Raw genomic sequence first — 23,885 nt, forward strand, 5'->3', positions numbered from 1 at the left:
TCTTCCTATGTGATTTCCCATTCATTACTGCACACAACTGAACAAAAACAGGGACAGCTCTTTGGAGGAGGAAATAACAGAGATGGGAGACTGGATTTTTGGATGAGTGGTGTGGAAATAAGAAGGTGGGTAGTAATGAGTGAAGAAGAGATGGGCCACAAATGTCACCTTTCATGACGGGCCTGATGCATTTATTAATACCAGATGGTATAGTAGTGGGATGGTAAGTACCATTTAACAGTTTGCTGTAGTATTGTCCAAAACTCGGATAGTGTGGTTGATATACTTATGACTCACCACTATTAGCTTTGTGTATGTTTATGTGTCACTACCTTTAGCTTGCTTCTTTTTTGTTTCCATCTTCTAATGATGCTCTCACACAATTTCTCTCAGACCTGAATTTTCCATCTTGGATAGGATATTTTTGGAACCACCAGCTCCAGTGCACTATCCTAAGAATGTTTGAGTTGTTTTAAGCCATCTCTGTATTTACACCATAAAAACGTTGTCCCTGATAAATCTTTTTTAATAAGTATCAAAAATTATTATTTTTTCCTTCAGGATGAGTTGTGTGTGTTTTTCCTCAAGTTGCCAAAGAAGTAAAGCTTAGGATTTTTCTATTCAGCCATACTTGCCTGATAGACCTTTACTATTTTTTGTAGGTTTCCCAGTCATTTTATGTGATGGAAAATTCATAAGAAAAGATGGAAGCTGTTGTGCTAGAAATTAGATATAACAGGTGGTCAGGCTTTTTTCATATTTTGGGTCTCTCTGGAACCAACATACCTATTTAATTATTTTCCTTTATTACTTGTATTTGTTATACGGTTAATCATATAATGAGCGGGGAAATCAAAAAGCCATATACCTGCTGTGGGTATTCTGCATGTCACATCAGATGACTTGAATAATTAGTAAATCAAATTCAGTCTCCTTCCACCAAAAGAAGAAAATGAAACAAAGGTATCATCAGAAAATTCTTGTTTTTAAAGACTACACACTGCACCTGTGGATATAGCAGGTGGTCTGTCCCTTTAAGGGCTATGGACTCTAAAGCCAGCCAGGTCTGTTCTGAGGCAGAACCCTTTAAAAACAGGCCTTTGAGCTTGGCAGAGGGAGTTTTCAGACACAGCTGGGGTAGGTTTGATGATCGCCAAATGAGTACCTGATCCCTGCAAAGGCTGTCAGGCCACCCTTGAAGAGGGCAGCAGGCTGCCTTTTGTGGCAAGCCTGGAACAGCCCAACTGCATTTTAAGGATAGGGTAGGAGCTGCCTGGGACAGGGACTGTTGATCAGGGAGGCTTCCGAGTCAGGGGACTTGTTCAGCTGTTGAGTTATGTTGAACGGTTTTATCTGGGGGAGGGGTGTTACTTGGAGGTTAGTGGCACCTTGAAGAAAGTCCCTGCAGATTGTGGGGGTCTCCCTGGCTCTTTACTGGGCTGTGGAAGCCAGCCAGCAGTTTCCATGGGCTTGGCACAAAGAGCTTTCCTAATTAGACCTTTGACCTCACCTGGCAGCAGCTAACTGGACAAATAAACCAAAAAAACACTGCCACTATCTACAGGTTGTGGACTTTGGGTTAGTTTACAGCTAGTCCAGATTAATACAGTAGCAAGCTGGGTTTTGATGGTGTTAGCTGATGGTCAGGTGAGATGCCACTATGCCCTTGTATTAATATGAGATTTCAACTGGCTGGGGCAGAGCCCACCAGTGACCAGGCTCAGAGCTAGGTTCTTTGTTTTTGTGTTCGGCTGGGCACAGTAACAGGAGGAGTCAGGGTACCACTTAATCAATTACTTTGTTTATTTATCTCACAAGTTAAGCTCTTACTTACAATGTTACAATGTTGCTTGATTTGTTACCTAGCGAGTTAAGCTCTTGTAGTTACAATTGTTACAAAGTTTATACTTTGATTACAAATAGCTAGCATGCACTCTAGTTCAAAGATCTATACTTGTTAAATGCACACAAAAATAAATGAAAAGTGAAATACTTAGCAGGTCTTATCCTCACCCCTGCCTTACCAACGTGGCTTGGCCCGTTTCCTCTCAATCCCTTGGGAAGAAGTTCCCTTTTCTTTTTTTTTCTTTTTTTTTTTTTTTTCCAGGCGTCGAGCGTCCTCAGGGAACAGGGGAGACCCCCACCCTCCTGTCCAGCAGGAAAGATTATTGGAGCTTAAATAGGGGGTCTGCTGGACCCCTCTTTATACCCATTGGGTCATGTAGGCTTCTTCCTTGGTTTAATTGAATTAAACGGTCTGACACTGGTTCTCACAGGGAGTTCAAGGGTGTAGTTCACACCTGAGGTAGAGACAATTAGGGGCATTTGTTTCTTAATGGGCCAGAGATTTTTCCTCCTGGTGTGGGCGAATCAACTAATGGTAATTAGCCAAGGGCAGTCTGAGGCCCAGCTGTCAATTAGCCCATTGTTCTTAGCTTTGCTCCAGAGCTTCAAAGGCCTGGCTAAGATAAGCCCATCTGTGCTCTCGGGCATTCCAGGGCTGGGCTATTCCTTTTTAACCCTTTCGTGCTCTGAAGCACCTAGGGAAGGCAAGATGGAGTAGAGCAAAAGGGGGGGCTCTGTCTTGCTACAGTTGGGTCCCCGAAAAAATGTTGAAAACAATTATATATGTAAACAAACTGCCTCAAGGAAGGGTTAACATTTTTTACTTAATCCTGTGGATACAAAGGGATCTCTCCAGAAAGCCCATGGCTTTCCACAAACTGTTTTTGTTTGTGAGAGGTAAAAGTAGGGGGTCTTATTGGCTATGTGGCCAAGTGTGAACTTTACCCCTTTTATTATTATTATTTATTATTATTATCATCTATTATATTAATATTTATGAATTAATAATTATTCTGATCACTATTAATGTCTTAAGAGCAGCAGATAGAGCTACTGCCTGGTTTTTGAATTGTTTGGGAACAGAGAGAGTATGGAACAATCGGGGTATTTTTATGTGGGGAGGGGAAAATTCATGACCTGTATCTGATTGATTTTTGGTGTATGTGGGAGGAGAGAAGACTCCCTGGAGATTTCCCATGTATGATCAATTAACACAGAGTGCTTTTGAGGAAGCCTCTTGTTGAAATGGTGCTCTCCTACCCTGGGCGAAAACACGAATGAATAGGTTTTTCAAGGTGCTGACAGGGTTGAGAAACTTCAGGTTCTGTCTAACAAGGGAAACTGAATCCTAGAGTTGAAGGTTTTCCATGTTGTCATTCTGTTCCTGGACAAGCACGTCTAGGCATTGTTAATTTAGTGTCCCAACTGATAAGAACTACCATGTCAGTGCTCTAGGAATGATAGCAATCTTTTAGACATTTTATGAAAGGGTTCTGTCGCATTTCTCTTCATGTAAAATGTCTGAGATCAATCAAAAATACCTCAGAGATCACAACTAATAAGAGACGGAGAAAAGTAACAGAAAACCAGGCAGGGGAAGGGGAAAAGAAACTTAATAAAGACCATACTACATTTTGTGAATTAACATTCAATTGCACACCCAGGTTATTTCCACATGGCTAAAAGCAACTTACAGTAATTATTGCATAACTTAAAATATGCTCTTTTAGATTTGATTGTACAGGCATCTGATTCACAATGATTTCCTCCAACAGTTGAGATTAATGCTGAATCTTTTAATGTAACTTCCATGGGCCTGATTTTCATCTCCTATTACAACAGTTTTACATGAGTGTCATACCACTAATTTATCCCTGATTTAAATGAGATACATACAGCCTATGATTCTGATTCTTGTAAAAATTAGAAATCTGCACACTAGTTTTAAAAAATGTTTTCTCTCAGATTTACTATTTAAAATAGAAAACTATGGCCCACTGTGTTCATCTGTGATGCAGAACTTACTGTACTTGTGTGTTTGATTTGACACTCAAGCCTGCATGAAGACTGTGTAAGGGTATAAGTGAATAGCTTATTTCAAAATAATGCTGCTGTCCACAAAATGCATTTCAACATAGCCCTCTGCTATTTTGAAATAGAGCATCTACACGCCACTGGACACATGATGGCTTATTTCAGAATAAACGCTATTCCCTGGGTACACAGCCCCTATTTCAAAATAGATCAAATTAAGCACTATTCCTCATAGAATTAGGTTTATCTCTTTCGTAAAAAGCCAACCACTACTTTGAAATGATTTTGAAATAGAAGTTGCTGTGTGTAAACACTAACAAAGTTATTTCAAAATAAGGGTTGTTATTTCAAAACAACTTTGTCTTGTCGGTGTACCCTACAAGACAGTCCAATCACAGCAAAATTGTGCTATGGCACACCTAGCAGCTTGGCACCAATTCAAAGCAGCTTAGAGCTTTATTAATTTAAATTTTCCAAGAAAAAACATCCCTCTGAGTCCTATAATACACACACAGGATTACACTTGTTCTTAATCTGGTATGTCTTTTTCAAGCGCTAGAAATGGTTAGCTAACCATGTTTGTATTTTTGTGATCTACTTGGGCAAAGAATCAGTCACTAAGTCGTCATCCTGGAGATTTCCCATGTATTATCAATTAACACAGAGTGTTTTGTTGTTGTCAACAAATTGTTGATTTGTTAACTGCAAAATGTAACTTCTGGTTAGATTCTTTTTCTTTTTTCTTTGTAATCTGAAAGTTTTATATGATCATTGCTTTGCAAAGGACCCTATATATGTCATTGTACATGCTCTCCTGTCTTTAGATTCAAATCCTTTCTTTCAAAATCTATGAAATCACATGTCGAAAACATACCTGCTTTTTCCAAGTCTATTTTCATCATTTCTCTTGCATAATTTTTGGTAACGTTTGATGTCTACTTCTTACAAGGAAAATAGAGCAAATTATGCTGTTCTAACAATATAATAAGGTAATGTAAGAGATTAGGGTACCATTTATTACATTTTTCTTTTGATGAGGCAAACAAATGTACCCCTCCCCAAATAAGCCTAAAGTTACTGGAAAATCTTCTTGATTTAAATATGCTACATAAATAAACAGTATGTTTGAAAACTTGTATTTATCAGATTGTGCAAGTTTTAGTGATCCTAGCTTTGTCTAGAGAAAGAACTAGGGTGAGTGGTAGGGTTGCCATTTCTCCCAGAATGGATGCCATTGCCACAAATGGCATCTGGTCTGTCTGTTCGGGAGAGCTGGCAACGCTAGCACTAAGGGGGTGCATATGCACAAAGTTTACTCTGACAGTAATTTTCTGTCTAGATGCCTCTCTTAGCATAACAGGTTTTCCTGCAAAAGTGTTTTGAATCTGTACCTCATCAGTGACATCATTTTAAAAAGTGACTTTAAACATCTGCCCATCGCCATTTGAAACTTTCTAAAATGGTTGCATAGAAAGAAACTCAAAATACCTGACAAGCAAAATCTTGCAAGAGGATGGGGTTTTCTGCAGACTGCTAGGTCAGTAGAGCATTTCTTATTCTACAGAAGATGAAAGTTTCCTCTGTTGAATTAGATTCTTTTGCCTTTTTAGTTTAAGTATTGAAAGGACAGTGCAATCTTTTTCTTTCAAAAAGCTCCTTTTATCTGAGTCAACTCTCTCAAACTTCTTATTCCTTTTGCTCTTTTATCCTTCCTGACTCTTTGGTTGTTATGGAACACCAAACATCTTAGTAACAGGCAGGTAGGTGTCCGTTGACCTGCTGAAAGTCTGAGTTCTAGAATGTATTCTCTCTCCTGTTGTGTGCATATTTTATGACATCGTTTCATTGCATGCACCTGGAAAGTTCCATAAAGTCAGGTGGTTATTCTGTACCTAGCATTAGTAGAAATAAATGCTCCTGTGTCTGAAATCCATTTGCTATTATATATTTCTGTTTTCTGTAGGGGGAAAATAACATACCCCACTACTGAATCAGAAATATCTGACTTCTTTGGAGACTGGGAATATGGCATGTTATGGTGTGCAGCAATGTCTTTGGGCTACATTTTCAAAGCCTTGTAATTACATAATGTGCAAGCAAAGTGATTTTTATCAGTAGCATATGAAAACAGAGATACCCTGATGACCATTTTGACAGAAGCACAAGTGACATGTACGCAGTTAATTTTCAATAAGTTATGTTTGTAGAATTTACACAGTTAAATATACAAATGTGACAGAAATGCTGGGTGAGATTAAAGCATTGGTCAAGTCTAAAAACTTTTCAGCAATTGGTCAGTTAGGCATTTTAAATACATTAAATTCCTTCATATCTGGGAGGTTGCCAGATACTTAAATATTATTGATAATAGAGAGGCATAGCTAGCAATGCATAATACTAAAGAAAAGCAAGATTAGATATTAAAAAACAAACAAAAATGTAGGCAGAGTTCTTTATTTACCAACAGCAGTAGTATTGTACACTGTAACCTTATACTGTGTTTCTGGAACTGGCTTCTTTGGTGGTTATGTTGAATGGCTGGGTTATAACACAGTTTATACAAAAACACTAATAATTATAAGGCGGCAATGTCAGCTTCAGTAAAGACAAGCTTTGAAGAATTTCTGGGCAAAAATCCCACAAAACTGTCTTAGTCCTTGTCGTCAAAGGAAACCTGAACAACACTTTCAAAAGATGAACCTGGGACCTTAAATTTATAACTCTTCTAGAAACCAAAGTCACAAACTTATTAAAGATGCTGTATTTAGGAGTCCATCAGCAATCTGTATCTCCCCCTCCTTTGCACTAGGCCTGCATGGGTTTTAACAGCCTACTTCACCTTGAATAGTCTCTTTTGTAATATAGGTTAGCTCTCTATGGCTATGGCTACACTAGCCCTCCCCCTTTCAAATGGGGGATGCTAATGGACACTTAGCGATATGTTAATGAGGTGCTGCAATGAATATGGGTAACCAAATCGGAATAAGGGGATTTTGCAGTGTTGCAGGGTCTTTCTGAAAAGGACCCCATGTCGACAAGCCACACGCGATCGAAAGTGGTACTTTCCAAGTGCTGCAGCCGCCATTATTCTGAGGCACTGCATATTCATTGCAGCGCCTCATTAACATATCCTGAAGTGTCTCATTAGCATCCCCCTTTCGAAAGGAGGGTGCTAGTGTAAACCTAGCCTATCTGTTCTTTCTTGTACTTGACTCTGACACTGCACAATAGTTCCCTCTAAGGGGCACGCCTCGGCAGCTGCACAAGTTCTACTAATTAGGTGCCTCCTGGGCCATGGAGAGGACATGGAAGTTGAGATAGCAAGGGAAATGGTGGGTAGGAGGTAGCTGGGGCACGGATAAAGACGAGGACTACATCTGCGATGTCCCAGCCCCAGCTGGGTTGCAATCACTGGGAGAAACGGAGAGAGTCCAGCTCTCCCAGCCCCAGCTTGGCACAGCAGAGCACACTGTGGATGGCCCACTGGCTGAGGTGGTGTGGATGGAGCACCAGAGCCCCAACAACTCCTCCTATGCAAGCCCTGATATTTGAGCTTTGGAAACCTGTCCGCAAAGAGCATCTGAGGTAAGGAGGTGTTTGAGGCAGCTTGTGTGCCCCAACCCACCATGGGCTGCTCTCCCTATGCTGTCAGACTAAGGAGTGAACCTGGACAACCATCTTGTGCTGGCTGTTGCCAGCTCCTTCACTGCTGGACCCAGGAGCTTATGTTCCAGACCAAGCTTCCCCCAAGGGGGCTGATCTTGGCAACCTGCTGCCTCCAGTCCTGCTCCCCTCTATGTCCTTCCTGCTGGGCAACAGCAATGACTCACTGGCCTCATACTACTTCATGAAGCAGCAGCTCAGCTCTCTACCAGCCCCAGCTACAATCTTTACCCAGGCCAGTACACCTCTTGTATACCTCTTACCCAGCTGTGATATTGTCTGATTAAAATCTGAACATGACATTGTCTGATTAAAACCTGAACGCTGTTGCAACCACTGTGATATATTTGATCTGTTGCAAAGGGTGTCAAGTGAGGCGTCTCTGGAAACATTATGATTTGTTGAACACGATTATGCTATTGGTATATATGGATTGTTTTTGTTTCTGAAGATATAAATATTAGCTGCGTAGCTATATTTCAGATGTTTGCTTCTGGAGGAGAAATGCCTATGAAGTAGAGCACCTGCACATCTTGGACAGACTGTTTAACACTAGGTGGCTCATTGAGAAACACTTAGATTGTAATGGACCATAAAAGACACCTATCTACATCTAATGGACTTCCTGTGAACATTCGAACTGGAGTGTAAGTAATGGCTTCTGTTGGTACAAGGCAAAATTCTGGATGGATATGTGACTTGCCCATATGATGCCATACTCCATCTTTACCTGCAACGGAGGGTCCTGTGGCACCTTATAGACTAACAGAAAAGTTTTGAGCATGAGCTTTCGTGAGCACAGACTCACTTCATCAGATGCTGGTCTTGGAAATCTGCAGGGCCAGGTATAAATAAGCCAGAGCAAGGGTGGGGAAAACAAGGTTAGCTCAGTCAGCAAGGGTCACACCACCAGATCAACTGCCAGTAGTAAGCCTCACCTTTGCTGACTGAGCTAACCTTGTTATCCCCACTCTGGCTTATTTATACCTGGCCCTGCAGATTTCCAAGACCAGCATCTGATGAAGTGAGTCTGTGCTCACGAAAGCTCATGCTCAAAACGTTTCTGTTAGTCTATAAGGTGCCACAGGACCCTTCGTTGCTGTTACAGATCCAGACTAACATGGCTACCCCTCTGATACTTGACCCCATCTTCACCTGTAATTTTCCTCTAGTTGTGCTGAGGGCTTTGTTTGGAACAATGGCAGAAGCTATAAAAGGCCGTGGACATGGCACCATTTTGCCTCTTCTGCTCCCGCCTTTTTGCTGCTCAGACCTCTGGCCTATGGATTTATACTACTGGAAGCACTCTTACAAAGGAACTAGTTCCTTCCAATGATTTGGACTTAACCAGAGACTGACTTAATTTAAACCAGCAGTTTATTCCATCACTGCTACAAGCTTGAAGCAAGAACTTTGCAATTATTGTGTTTTGACTTGTTTAGCTGATTTTAATTCTCACCTTTCTGTCTTTTTTTCTTCTTATAGATAGATGGTAGATACTAAAGGATTAACAACAGCATGAATTTTGGGTAAGCTCTGAGTTATACATTGACCTGGACATGTTGCTGATTGGTTGGGATCAGAAGAAATTTTCATATGAGAGAGGTTGTAAGGAACACTCATCTCTGAATGTAGTGTTTTTGAGGTGATGCAAAGACTGGAATGCATCAGAGAACTGCTTTTATGGCTTCTTGTTAGCCCATGTGATGAGACAGAAGTTTACTTCTGTGGCTGGTTTGATATCTCTCATGCGAGAATAGTCATCAGCTTTTGGTGAGTATGTCTATCCTATTTCTCAGCTCTTTGCCCTGAATTTGACATTTTCAATTGGGATCCATAAGGGCACAGTTACTGCAGTATGTCACAATTACTGTGACGATGCTAAGTATAATTGAATGGCTTGCTTAAAACAGCATGAGTGTTTTTGGAGGTGGGAAAACAAACCTGTCTTTACATTTACGCTATCTGTTGTTAGTTTGTGTGCTAATGCACATTAACTGTAAGTGATGGTCGTGCAGTAAAAAACCTTGTTTGGTTACATGAGTTGGGAAGGCACTGTTGTAATACATATGCCCAAGGGGGCAGGATAAAGGTTGCACAGGCAAACTTAAATCTGGCATTTCTGAACTTCTGAGTATTTGACTGCAACCTTAAAGTTCTCTGCATAATTGTATCTGTAATACTTAGACTATTCTGCATTTGTATTTCTCAGATGTTCTTCATGGTGCCTTTATTTATGTAAACAAATATTGCTGTCTGCATAATATATAGGACTTATTGCCACAATATTTTATTTTATTTTATTTGGTGAACACTTGTTACTCAAAATGAAGTGAAAAGCACTAGATAATTCAAAGAACAGTTTCAATATTGGGAGAAACAGGATTTGAGATGTGCTTTATATAGGACGTCTGCTATTCTGTTGGGACCAAAGGTTTCCTGCCTGATGTGATAGAAAGAGAAAAAACATTTCAATTCCAAGTTGGCATGGGTAAAAAGGGACAAAAATAGAATTGTCACAGGGCTAAGCAGAGGATGAATGCAGTGCCAGGGCTATTGGTCTGTGGTTCCATAAACAGGTGACTCCATATGGGTCCCATGATCCTCAATCCCATGTCACTAGTGCTGTAGAAAGACACATGGTGAGCAGAGTTCCATACCATGCCAACAGAACTGAGTGATTCACAGCCTGCTCACAGGCCTTCAGGCAGAGAGAGAGAGACGCTGTTCATGAATAAAGATACAAGAGGAGATTTAAAGAAAGGACATCTGGCTCTAGTCCCAGGAGAAGAAAACATGCTGCTCTTACACATTCAAAAAGGGTTAAAGGAAATATCTTGGTTCTGGATCACCTTTGTGATTTGCTGACTTGAATCATTTTATGGGTAAGTGGTTATGTAAACTGAACTGACAAATATGCACATGTACACACAATGGCACAGCAAAGAGATGATGGATAAAAATCAATTTGGGGAAAAGCCTATATCCCTTTTATGTTTGAATGTTTTAATTAGTTGGGACTTGGCATAGTTTATGAAAAGCATATCTAAATATTTGAAAGGTGCTATAGAATTACCAGAATGTTATTTTCAAGCTTTCATCCCCGGGCTTATTCTACTAGGTCATTGGCAGTATGAAATGATCATGTACGTTGGACAAACTGGATCGTGTACATTGGACAGTCTCTGCCAAAGGATGAGTGGGCATAAATCCGACATCAGGAATTGGAATATACTTAAACCTATAGGGGAGCATTTTAATCTCCCTGGGCATTTCATAATGGATTTAAAAGTAGCCATTCTTCTACAAAAGCATTTTGCTACAAGATTATAGAGGGAGACATCCAAATAGAATTCATTTGCAAATTTAACATGTTTTAATCTGGGTCTGAACAGAGATTGGAGCTATCTTATGCATGATAAGGGAAATTTCCCCACCTTTGACATTTGCAAGAATGAGACACGTCCTACTTAATTTTCTTCATTAACTGATCCTACTAGTGACGATAAACTTTTTTTCCTTTACTCTTGCCCTCCTCCAAAAAACAAACAAACTGGATTCTACTTTTTCCACTATGTTCATCTGAGGAAGCTCATGGCCTAATAAATTTGTTAGTGTCTAAGGTGCCACAGGCCTGCTTGTTGTTTGCAAGTGCTTGGAAGGACAATCTTTAGGTATCTGAAGGGAGTTAGTTCTTGCTTCATACCCATTCTCAGTTCTTGACTTGGCTGATATATCTGGCTGCAAGAGTGCCAAACGGTTGTAAGTAGCTGTGGTGGTGGCTTTTGAGTTGTCTTGAGTTCTCAGGATCTGGACTGAGTTGGTCAACTCATTTGAGGTCGGTTACTGAGTAGTCATTAGATGGCAACAGAGTAAAAACATTGGGAGATATTCTATGCTGCATCTCCAAGAAGCATAGCGCAGAGCTCTAGGCCACCTTGGAGACATTCTGATCCTGGAGATCCAGGAGCCAGAGAGCCTCCTGGCTCTGAGGGCTGGAAATGTGCTTCTAGTGCTCCTTTTATACCACTCCAGTCTTTTTACTAACTCTGCCATGAAGCCACTGAGAGCTCCATGCCAGTCCCAAGCCTGGATGAAGCAGGAGGGTTGGTCAGATGATACGCTGACCGTCAAACAACAGTATGAATGAAATCTGATGCCAGTACAACCAAATGTTAAAAGATGCCGGCTTGGACGTAGCCTGGATAAACAAGGTCTGCGATACCAATCGAGTGATCGGGGTTGGGTTGATAAGTTGGCTACCGAAAGAAAATTAAACCTAACACATATGCTATCCATTGGAACATGGAACGTCCAAACACTGTGGGCAACTGGAAAATTAGAGCTGCTTCAGAAGGAAATGGAGAGATATCGATGTGATATAGTTGGACTGGCAGAATGCATTCGACAGGATCAGGAGAGATATGTGGTTGTGAAGTCATTTGGTCAGGAAACGAAACGAAGCATGACGCAGGAGTTGGATTCCTTCTTAGCAAAACAGCTAGAAGAGCATTATTAGGATACAAACTGGTGAGTGCAAGAATGATGGTTGCATGATTCGGAGCAAAACTGTTCAACATCTCAGTCATTCAGGTGTATGTATCCACATCGGACAGTACGAAGGAAGAGATTCATCTATTTTATAAAGACTTGACAAAGACAGTGGAGGAGATACCAAATAAAGACGTGTTGATCATCGGAGGAGATTGGAATGCAAAGGTTGGAAGAGATAATGAAGGTTGGGAGAGAGTCATGGGAAGGTTTGGATATGGAGAAAGAAACAAACGAGGTGAGAAACTGTTAAAGTTTGCTACAGAGTATGAGATGGTGATTTGAAATACAAGATTCCAGCAAAAGGACTGTAGGAAGCGGACATGGCAATCGAATGACGGGAAGTCCAAGAAGATGATAGATATGATTTTGATAAGAAGAAGATGGATAACATCAGTACAGCAGTGCCGAACTTTCCAAGGAGCAGATATAGACTCAGACCACAGTCTAGTGATTGCAAACATCAAGATAAAACTCAAAAGAAAATTTACGACACAGTTTAAGAAAAGAAGAGATGTGGCGAGGCTATATGAGGAGGAAACAGGGATTGCATACAGAACAGCGCTCAAAGAGAAGATTAAGAATATTGCCACAGAGAAAGACCTAGATAAGAGAGTTTTAGGGATAGCCATCGCTATAGAAGAGACAATTGAGCAGACTGTTCCAGAAGAAGTAAAGTTCAATAAGAAGTGGATTACCCAGAAGACACTGAAGTTGGTTCAAGAGAAAAGAGCATTGAAGATCAGAAGAGATGCTTCTGAGATGGCAGAACAGCAATATAGGATGAAATGCAACGAGGTAAGGAAAGCAGCCAGAAAGGGTAAGGAGAAACGGTTAGAGGAGCAATGTGAAGATATTGAGAGGTATTATGGCAAATGTAAGACCAGGGACGTGTATAAGACAATTAGGAATATTAATAGGAAATGGCAACCGAAGCAGATGGCGATCAAAGATGAGAACGAAGAAGTGCTCATGAACAGGAAGAAGACTGTGCAGCAGTGGATGAGATATTGCACTGATCTATACAAAGCACAGTTGGACCTGAGTGTCTCAGAGAGACTGATTGAAGAATTGAAAGAGATATCTCTCCCCCTCCCCAAGCATCGAGAGTGAGACCGATATTTCAAAGGAGGAAGTAGAAAAAGCAGTGAAACGACTAAAGAACAACAAGAGCCCTGGCAATAAGATCACGGGAGAGATGATCAAATTTGGCAGAGAAAGCATGATTCAGGAAATACACCGACTATGTAATATAGCATGGAAAGAAGGGAAGGTGCCTAAGGAATGGACAAGATCTGTGCTAGTGACAATACCCAAGAAAGGAAGTACGTTGGAGTGCAAGAACTACAGAATGACTGCCCTAACAAGTCATTTAGGTAAGGTGCTGATGACGATACTGACTGAGAGATTAAGACTGCAGATAGAAGAACATATAGCAGACGAGCAAGCAGGGTTCAGAAAAGATAGAAGTACCAAACAGCAGATATTGGCACTAAGACTGATAGCGGAGAAAGCTCAGACGAAAGAACAAAAACGTGTACACTTGCTTCATCGATTTTCAAAAGGCATTTGACAGTATAGATCAGAAAGTGACTTGGGCAGTGTTGGGGTCATACAGAGTGGGTAGCAGACTAATACAGTTGTTGAAAGATATCAATGATGATGTGGAGGCAGCGGTGAGAACATGCGGGGAGTTGGGAAGTTGGTTTAAAACAAGTAGAGGTACGAGACAAGAAGATCCAATATCGCCAAGTATCTTCATCGCACATCTGGAGAGAGTGATGGACAAGATCAAGGAAGAGGTAGAAGGGTTGTCTGTGCATGGGAAAAGAATCAACAACTTGAAGTTTGTGGATGATATAGTTATCATTGAGGAAGATGAGGAGAAGCTAGCAAAAATGGTACGGGTGTTGAAGAAGGGAAGCGGTACGGACTAATTAAACAAAAACAATGGTATTTGGAGATAAGGAAATAGGAAGGAAGATCAGTGTGGATGGCGCTGAACTAGAAATAGCGAAAGCAAGAGTGAGTTTGAAGGCAATGGATAAGATCAGGAAAAGCAAAGCAATTAGCTTAAGAATGAAGCTAAGCATCTTGAAAACGTGGGTGTTCAGCAGTATGTTGTACAGATGTGAGACAGGTGAAAATGAAAGATTTGAAAAGAATATTGGCATTCGAAAGGAGTTGTTAGAGAAAGATTCTGAGAGTAGGATGGATGCAGGAGGTCACCAATGAGGAATTATATAGGACGATACAGCCGAAAGAGAACCTGCTGCAGAAGGTTATAAAACGGAAGCTACGACTATTTGGACATATTTGCAGAATGACGGTTCGAATAGGAGAGGCAGAAAATCTGTTCTGAGTCACAGGGTTAATCAATAGTATGGGCTGACAGGCGTTCCTGGTGCTGTCTCTAGAATGTTCATTAAATTTTATTTTTTATATATATTCATGAAACCACTTAAAAGGGTCAGTGTCACAGGCTATGTATGTATTTGCTGGGTGCTGACAGGGTGCCATACACAAAAAAAGATGATATATAAGCTTTGCACTTCAGTTTATAATCTGAGAAACAAGAAAAATCATAGGCATAATCCTGAGAGGGGCTGAGCATGTGTCATTCCAATTGACTAGAAGACTGACACATGTCTTAGGTGAGTTAGTAGTGGAAGTATCACACAGGAAGGTGATAGGAGGTTGATTCTTTCTCACTTTCTCCCCCACCCCAAATAAGCCTGCTTTTCAACCTCTTGCTTTTTAGCTCTCCACACACCAACCAACCTTAAATAGCCACATCTTTCCAAGGTAGGGCTTTTTTCCCCCCCTGGAAAACGAGGACAGAATTTCACAAACTAACTCAGACACCCGGTTTAAAAAAAGGTGTCTGTTCTCTTTTTCTGAGTTTTTCCTAATGCTTATTGGTATTGTTACTTCTCTGAAACCATTTAGCCTATAATTTTGTCACCTCTCCTGCAGTGCTTAACTGGTGTTGAGGAAGATCTAGTAGCAAGTACTTAAAGATGTTCTCATCTAAATATCATTAGATGGATGATTATACCCTTAAGTTTACAGTATGTGTATGATAGACTCCATTAGTTGAATGCTGAAGTATTCTCATTTTTCGAGAGAAGTGTCTGTGATGGTGTTGTTTGTACTCAGATTTGTGTTCCATAGATGCTTTTGGTGATCTTTAAAAGTGTTTTTGCATTTTGAGGAATGTATATCATGTACAGCCTTAACTTGTTTTTTCCAAACTTGGAGAGTGCCCAGAAAGAGTACATCCTCTTAATTTATTTTTGGTTTTGTTGAAGTCCTTGAGAGACAAATGGCTTGCACATTTGCTATAGCTCCAATCTGCGGCTCATTAGGTAATTTTACTAAACATCGTATTGCTCGGTTTCTTGATGTTGGCTTTTACTACTAGAAACTTTCAGGGAAGTCTGTAGACAAAGGTAATAAACACATGCTTTTCAGGGAAGATGTATACTTACTGGAATGTGCAGATAAACCAAGTAAATACTTATTTCTTCTCTCCCACCCCCAAATAATCCTGCCATGAAGTTTATGGCTTGATCCTCTCTGCTAAGAAGCTGGATGGAAACAAAATGAAACTTCTGAAAATACAGCCACTTAGCACATTGTGGACACTACTGGAAACATAATAAAAGTGGTCATATTTCTATCCCTCTCCATCATCTTTGTGAGGGGTTTCCCTGGAGTGCAACCTGATCTGGGGTGCTGTTGAGCAATGTTACCTCTAATTTTTTTCCAGCCATGAATAGAATAAATTTGGTTATTAACTTATTTCTACTAAACACCACCCCAGGGTGTAGCCAGACAAAATCTCCCCACTACAGACCAACTTTTGCCTCCCCTCTAAGGTGCCTCAGAGCACACAGGGCACTGAACAGCAGTTAAACAGCACAGTCTTTGATGCCTTCCTAAAGGGGCCCAGATGTGCTGGCTCATCGTGACCCTGAGAAACAGAAAACACAGATAGAGGGCTAGCAGGCTAACTGTTAACGAAGGGCCTCAGAGAACTGCCCTTGGCTGGCATTAATGGAGTGATGCGCCCACACAGCCATCCCAGGAATCTCCGCCCTTGTTAAAGAATGTCCTGTACTCCCAAATTGCTTATTTCCAAGTGCAAATTAAGTAAGAACTGTCCTTGTAAAAACTGGCGTCACAAAACACAGACCAGTACGATCTGGCACCATAAATAAGAAAGAGAATACGTGACCCAGGGGGTATAAAGGTGGGCCCAGAAGCACTCTGACTCTGAGTGCATTCCCACCAACTACCTGCTGGTTGGGTCAGGTGATTGCCTCCCGAGGTCTGCAACTGGGAATGCCCAACCTCATATTCGTCTTTCCGTGGAATTGAGTGACCGATCCTGGCTTGGCTACGCTGGTACTGAGACACACAAGGAGGGTAACATATACCCACATTAAGGTCTCCTTTTGGTGCGCACAGTTAAAGAATTAGAGCTCTATAGATAGATGCTGTTGCATTAAGACATCGTGGTATTGAATTGTAATGTAACCTGTTTACTCTGCTAGCATAAAGAAGTAGACAATAGCCTTTTGTAACCACATGCTTATAACTATAGCTTAATAAACTTGTAACTAGTTAAGATCTAAGTCTGACTGCTGTTACCCTTTGTCACTCCAACACAGCCGGCACAATAAAAAGAACTTTAACCGTTTGGTTACCACAGCCTGGCCATAGGTGAGAGTGCTAGGAGCTCCCTGCTCTAGCAGTAAAAGACTCGGGTGTTTAGGACCCTGGGGCATCCGACAGCCTGGCCCAGGCTGCCCGCTGCGAAGGAGCCCTGCGCTCTAGCAGTTAAAGACTCGGATGGTAATAAGGGCATAATTGGTACCTCACCGCACATTACCCGGCCACCGGCTAACACAGGGTTACAGTCAGATTTAAATGCTGCTGTTGGATTAAAGGAAAAAGGGAAACTAGCTTTCAAGCACGCGCACACACACTCACACGCTTACACAGGTGGACTCATGCAGGTGAAGAGCTGCATAGGACAGCTGAGGAAGCCAAGGCAGAGGAGATCCAGCATGTCTACCTGCAGTCATGAATCCGGGGCTGAGCGCTCATTGTTGTCAGCTTGCTTTCTTGTGCAATAATTGGAAGCCTCACCAGCCAGCCAAGAGTGGTGATGGCAAGAAGAACTCTTCTATAACTTTGCACCCATCTTTTTATATGTTTCAGTCCAACGGATAGAAAATAAGACAAGGAGTATCTTACTGCCCCTAGATAAGTCTATGGTATGCCCACATCTTGAATACTGTGTACAGATGTGGTCTCATCACCTAAAAAAAGATATCCTGGCACTGGAAAAGGTTCAGAAAAGGACAGTTAAAATGATTAGGGGCTTTGAACAGGTCCCGTATGAGGAGAGGCTAAAAATATTGGGACGTTTCAGTTTAGAAAAGAGGAGACTAAGGGGGACATTATAGAGGTATATAAAATTATGACAGGTGTGGAGAGGGTGAATAAGGAGAAGTTATGTACTTGTGCCCATAATACAAGAACTAGAGGACACCAAATGAAATTAATGGGTAGTAAGTTTAAAAGAAAGTTCTTCATTCAGCGCATAGTTAACCTGTGGAACTCCTTGCCAGAGGAGACTGTGAAGGCTAGGACAATAACAGAATTTAAGAAAGAGCTAGATAAATTCATGGAGGTTAGGTCCACAAAATGCTATTAGCCAAGGGTAGGAAGGTGTCCCTGGCCTCTGATTGGATGGCAGGAGACAAATCGATTGGTCATTGTCTTTGATCCACCCCCTCTGGGGTACCTGGCACTGGACACTGTCAGCAGACAGGCTACTGGGCTGGATGGACCTTTGGTCTGACCCAGTATGGCTGTTCTTAAGTGCATTACTTTGCATATATCAACATTGAATTTCATCTGCCATTTTGTTGCCCAATCACCCAATTTACGAAGATTCTTTTGGTAGCTCTTCGCAGTCTGCTTGGCACTTGAAGTCGTTTTGTGTCATCTGCAAATTTTGCTACCTCACCTTTTATCCCTTTTTCCAGATCATTTACAAATATGTTGAATAGGACTGGTCCCAGCACAGACCCCTGGGGTACACCACTATTTACCTCTCTCCATTCTGAAAACTGACCATTTATTCCTACCCTTTGTTTCTGGCCATTTAACCAGTTACCAGTCCAAGAGAGGACCTTCTCTCTCATCCCATGACACTTTAAGAGCCTTTGGAGAGGGACCTGTTTTAAATGTTTGCTTAAGCATTCTGTGGCATGCTGTCAGTATTTAAATGTTTGACTTCATGTGACCATGCACGCATGCCTTTATTTCTGCAAAGCACACCAATTCTCTGCTTTCTTCCAAATTTGTCAGACCTTAAAACACAAAAACAACCACGCCTAGTCAGACCAAAGGTCCATCTAGTCCAGAATTCTGTCTTCTTACAGTGGCCAGTGCCAGATGCCCCACAGTGAGTGAACAGAACAGGTGATCATCAAGTGATTGACACCCATTCCCAGCTTCTGACGAACAGAGGATACAAACACTATCCCTGCCATCCTGGCTAATAGTAATGGACGGACTGATTTTTTCTTTTTTCCATGACTTTATCTAGTTCTTCTTTGAACCCTGTTATAGTCCTGGCCTTCACAAAATCCTCTGGCAAGGAGTTCCTCAGGTTGACTGTACACCATGTGAAGAAGCACTTCCTTTTGTTCGTTTTAAACCTGCTGCCTATTAATTTAATGCAATGAGCCCTATTCTTCCACAATACAGCCCCTCATCTCTGCATCCCTTATTCCACTGGCAAGCCACTGTCCTGCCTTTACTAGCCATAGGAAGGTTGGTCACATGAGGAGTAGATTCCCAGCTGGTGCTGGGCTGGGTTATCTGTTATATTTCTCGTTTAGTTCCTGAGGTGGGCAGTTCTCACCTGTAGAGAAAAAAGAGAGGTTAAGAATGAAGGATGCATTAGATTATTAAGCTAAGTATAGGGGAGCATAGGGAATTGTTTCACAGCATGAGCAAAAGTAGAAATGGTGAAGTCCAGTAGAAAAGTAATGATAACAAGGATGTTGCAGCTATGTTTTGGATTCAGCAAGATCTTTAATTGGGGGTGGGTTAGTGTGAGCCAATGCCCAGGTGCCAGCTAAAGGTCCGGTGGGGCAAAGGGGGTGATGCCACACCAGCAGCTACGCTAAGCAGCCAGGGCAGGCTGGGTTCTTTTAGTCTGGGTACAGCAGCAAGAGGAAAATTACACTTAGAGAGGCTTTAACAGTTACTTTTTATTTATACAAAGATGGAAACAATTTAACTAAGACAAGCAATCAAAGTACCACAATTGTGAATTTTGGTTTATAACTTTACTAACAGTTAATAGGAAACCGCTGGCAGCAATTTTACAACAGAAGCGGCTGCCGCGTGTAAAAGGGGGTTTTAAACTGACCGCTCAATTTATGAATGAAACCAAGATAGCGGCCGAGTGAGTGACAGGATTATGACTTTTCTCAAGGTTACTAATGTTTACAGAAGGTCATTGCTGACCGCAGCTTGCCAGTTAAGGTAAGGTAAGGACCCCCTGGGGTTTGATAGGCAAGATAATGATTTTCTACAGTTCTATGTAAAAGATAGTGGAGGATCGCAGTGTTCTAATAGATCAAAGGGGTAAACGCCTCCCGCGGTTTGAGTGACAGGCTAATGGTTTTTAGCAGTTTATAGCCCAAAACAGTTAGCACCCGCGGTTTTTAAAGGGGAAACAACACAATTTAACTTAGACAAACTAGCTAGCTTAAACTAATACAAGTAATGTGTACACAAGAAAGGCCTGTTGCAGGTGTGATTTTCACCCCTGCCTCTTAGACCTGGTGGAACCAGAGTCATACTGTCTCAATCCCTCGGGAAGAAGTAGATATGAACCAGGCGTCCCCAGTCTCGGGACTTAATTCCAGACCTGACCAGCAGGTGTAGGTGATTGGAACTCAAAGGGGGGGGGGGGGGCGGGGCTGCCAAGCCCTCTTATACCCCTTGTGGCATGTAGGCTTCTTCCTGGTCTCAAGTGGCCAATTGGGGAGGAATGTTTTGAACCCCAGGTTTCCCAGGGAAGGTGCAAGGCTCAATTCGCACCTGTGAATTGTGGACAATTGGGCACCTTTAGAGGTGATGGGCAGGGTTCCCCATTCTTCCTGGGGAAGTGATCAAGGCGTGTCAATTACCGAGTTCAGCCAGAAGGGCAGCCATTAGCTAGCCCATTCACTGTCTGGTTTTTGTGTATAGTAGAGAGGCTGGGCGAGACAGCACACCTGCGTTCCCAGGACATCAAAGGCTACCTGTCTCCCCTGCTTATTTCTCTCTGTGTCTCTCTCCCAGTGGGGGGAAGAAGAAAAGGCCAAATGGGGGGTTCATGTCTGGCTACAGTTTGAATGTTTTATTAAAATCCTATTTATCTGGTACAGAGGTATATTTAATAAAGATGTAATGTGAAGATGTAGCAGAAACAGGAATATGGTAACGGGTATGTTTGATGTTGATTAGTATGATAATGGGTGTTAAAAGGTGTAGCTTGGCTAAGTTGCAGAGAGTTGCAATTAACATCAGTAAAATGTTACTAAGCACTTTTTGTATATCACAGAACTGGAAGGGCCCTGGAGGGGTTATCAAGTCCATCAGCCTGCCCTCACTGCAGGACCTATCACCATCCCTGACTGATTTTGTTTTAAATATAACCTGCCCAGACCCTTGAAAGGATCCCCCTCAAGGATCGTGCTTACAACCCTTGGTTTACAAAGCCAATGCCCCTAACCACTGAGCTATCCCTGCTCCAATGAACTAATCCGGGGAAAGGGGCAGTTGCCCTGAGGCCCAGCCTTTCACGGAGGCCTGACGCTCAAGCCGCTGCCACTACCAAAGTAGCAGAGGCAGCAGCTGGTGCTCTGGGTCTCTTTGAATTACCACAGTAGTGTAGCTCCAACTGCACAGGGCTTGGAGGGAGTAGGAATGGGGGAGGGACAGTGCCACAGTCCCAGTGGCCCTGAGGGATGAATGTTGTAAGGCCCTGCCCTTTCCAGGATGTGGAGCTGAACCCCGCTTCACACTTAGCCCTGGGCCCGCAGTGGCTTTCGGCAGCACTGGCTGTGGAAGACCAGACGATCTGAGCCAGCAGGACATGGTGGTAGGGAGCACCAAAGAGGAAAAGGTAGGTGTAAGTGGCATGCTTAGCATGGGGCAATGTTTCTCAACCAGGGGTACATGTACCCTTGGGGGTAAACTGAGGTCTTCCACGGGGTACATCAACTCATCTAGATATTTCCTTAGTTTTTACAACAGGCTCCTTAAAAAAACACTAGTAAAGTCAGTACAATCTAAAAGTTCATTCAGACAATGACTTGCTTCATCTGCCTTACACTGAAATGCAAGTACAATATTTCTATTCCAATCAGTTTATTTGACAATAAAGTGCTAGAAAGTCAGCAAGTTTTCAGTGGGAGTCTTCTCTAATATTTTTGCATGTTTTTGTAAGTAGTTTTTAAGTGGGGGGGTAACTTGGTTGTGTGCAAAACAAATCTAACTTCTGATAAGGGTACAGTAATCTCGAAAGGTTGACTGGCACTTGTTTCAAGACTGCACATTACCTTAGGATCATATTTCTCAACTGCTGGCACTCTCAGGGGTACACAAGAGAAGTCTGGGGGTACTTTTTTTTTTTTAATAAAAGGTTGAGAAACACTGGCATGGGGAATATTCCTATGGGATCGTCTGTGACAGCACCTTGTCCCAAGGTTGTATTGTTGATAAAATTATCACATTTCATTCTCCTTAACTATTACAGAGTTTGTCAGAAATATTTGGCATGTGAATAGATTATGATAAGCTTTCTAAAAATAGTTAGGGAGCCATGTCAACTTCGTCATGTGTGACATAGTTCTTGAAATGTGAGGCTAGAATCGTTGGGATTACTGACCAGAGGTATCAAACTGCATGAATTACTTTTGGGTAGTTGAAAAGCCCCACCAGTTCCAAGGAACTTTGGCTAAATCATTGATTAACTCGATGAGAAACTTTGCAACTATTTATTCAAAGGCCATTACCTAAGTTAATGAGTGTCAGAGAGATAGCAGAGGGCACCATTGGAATTTAACAGACTGATATTAGGCATGCATTAAGTAGCCCTTAAAACAGCATATTCTTCTGTTGTCTTTTGGGAGGCCAATCCTATCCTACAGGATAGGGCTTTCAAAGAGGTATCAGAATAGCTGAATGTGAAGCCATGCTGCAGGAAAGAGACACATTCAGGGGGTCAAAAGTTGCCTGAACCTAGGCCCACCCTTCTTCTCTCCTGAGCATGCTTTTATTGCTGTGGATTGAAGCAGCAAGTGATCTCTTGAAACCTTTCCTTTCTCACTTCTGTTTTGCCCCATAATGTAGAAAGCCCACAAGCAATCTTACCAGGACATGGTAATAGGGCTCAGATTGTATATTGTCAAAACCAAATTTTTCTTGTCCGTTTCTGTGAAGTTCACATTAGCCATGAATGTAGGGGAAGAATTAAAAATGAATTCAAAGAGAAATACAGAGGAAGTAAATAAGAGAAGAAAGAAAAAAGAGAGATGAAGGAAACTGGGGACACCAGGACTATGCTCATGCCAAGGGAATTCCACCTCAAAAGAGATGAGGAGTTACTGGTTGGATAGATATTCATGTGTATGATAAAGGGCTTGATTGCTGCATGTCAAGTCACACTAGTTGAAGGCAAGTGGTAAAGAAAGCTAGACACAACATAATTGCACAAAATGGAGCAATTTAGGTAGGTAGGGTCTGCCTCCAGCACAAACAGCTCTAGGAAGAATTCCTCTAAATGGATATATAATCTTATAAGCACCAGCAAGCTATTCCTGCCTGCAGGCAACTCTTTCCCTCAGGAAATTCCAACTAGGTACCTCCTGTCACTCAGGTTCTGAATTCCTATCCTGACAATAAAATAGCTCATGCAAAACAAAATGAGCAAACAAACTACCTGGTCTGGAGGATATAGGCCTCTCTGGGGTTGCTGAAAAGAAATTCTAAGTCCTCCCTAAAGTGGGCCACCTTATTAGCAATGTGCAGTACTGAAGTGTTGTACTTAAATCCCTGTATTAAGCCTTTTTCATAATACAGAAACTTTGTTATAGGGCTTAGAAATCACTAAGGTAAAGAAAATGTCTCCTGTACTGGGAGCAGAATAGAGCTTTTCCGCTTGATTTGATTGCTGTGTTGAATGAATAAGGCCTGGAAAACAAGCACCTCAGCTGCAGCAGTTGGAGGAGGGATTGGAGCCTGATCCCAAGACACTAAGGCTATCTCTACACTATGAAGTAAAGTCACATTTCTTAAAGTTGACTTTTTACCACTAAATTTTATAAAGTTGATGTTGAATGTCCACGTGTCCAGAAAGTCGACAGAGTGTGTTTCCACTACCTTTGTTAGGTTCAACTGTGTGAGCAATGGATTGTGGGTACCTATCCCATAGTTCCTGCAGCCTCGTTGCAATCTGGGTTTTTCGTGCCAGTGTATTGTGGCAAAAATTTGCCGCAAGTGGTTGTAGGCCCTCACTCCCCTCTGCCATTGAAAACAAATAGCCAAAGACTGCCCTGACCCATGCTAGCCCCTGGCAACAGTGTGAATCGGGAGCAGCTTAGAGCTGTTACACAGTGTGTTGTGGCCACTTCAGAATCACAGGCAAGCACCTTCTTTGGAAGCAAATTCAAAACCTTCTGAAGATGAATGTGGTAACACCGAGGACAGTA

At 41.9% G+C, this 23,885-nt stretch overlaps 2 protein-coding genes across 16 annotated transcripts in view; one reads left to right on the plus strand and one right to left on the minus strand.

Moving 5' to 3' along the window:
* The window catches only part of C4H4orf17 (chromosome 4 C4orf17 homolog), a 72,561-nt gene that overhangs the window by 26,971 nt on the left and 21,705 nt on the right, over positions 1 to 23,885 (minus strand). For 3 of the 14 annotated variants that reach the window (XM_074993547.1, XM_074993554.1, XM_074993548.1), the window contains one exon: positions 17,177 to 17,444. The exons of 9 other annotated variants lie outside the window; for them this stretch is intronic. The gene's annotated coding sequence lies outside the window, so the exon portion shown is untranslated. Of the gene's footprint in view, positions 1 to 868; positions 934 to 17,176; positions 17,445 to 23,885 lie in introns of all 14 variants that reach the window. 2 more of the 14 variants (XM_074993549.1, XM_074993553.1) reach the window with 1 other exon arrangement.
* Positions 8,652 to 23,885, plus strand: part of LOC142012776 (alcohol dehydrogenase 1-like) — a 35,063-nt gene continuing 19,829 nt past the window's right edge. The window contains exon 1 of one of the 2 annotated variants that reach the window (XM_074993543.1): positions 8,652 to 10,427. The gene's annotated coding sequence lies outside the window, so the exon portion shown is untranslated. The remainder of the gene's footprint in view (positions 10,428 to 23,885) is intronic. The other variant, XM_074993544.1, reaches the window with a different exon arrangement.

Source organism: Carettochelys insculpta, chromosome 4 (genome assembly GCF_033958435.1).
Source record: "Carettochelys insculpta isolate YL-2023 chromosome 4, ASM3395843v1, whole genome shotgun sequence".
Taxonomy (NCBI): domain Eukaryota; kingdom Metazoa; phylum Chordata; order Testudines; family Carettochelyidae; genus Carettochelys; species Carettochelys insculpta.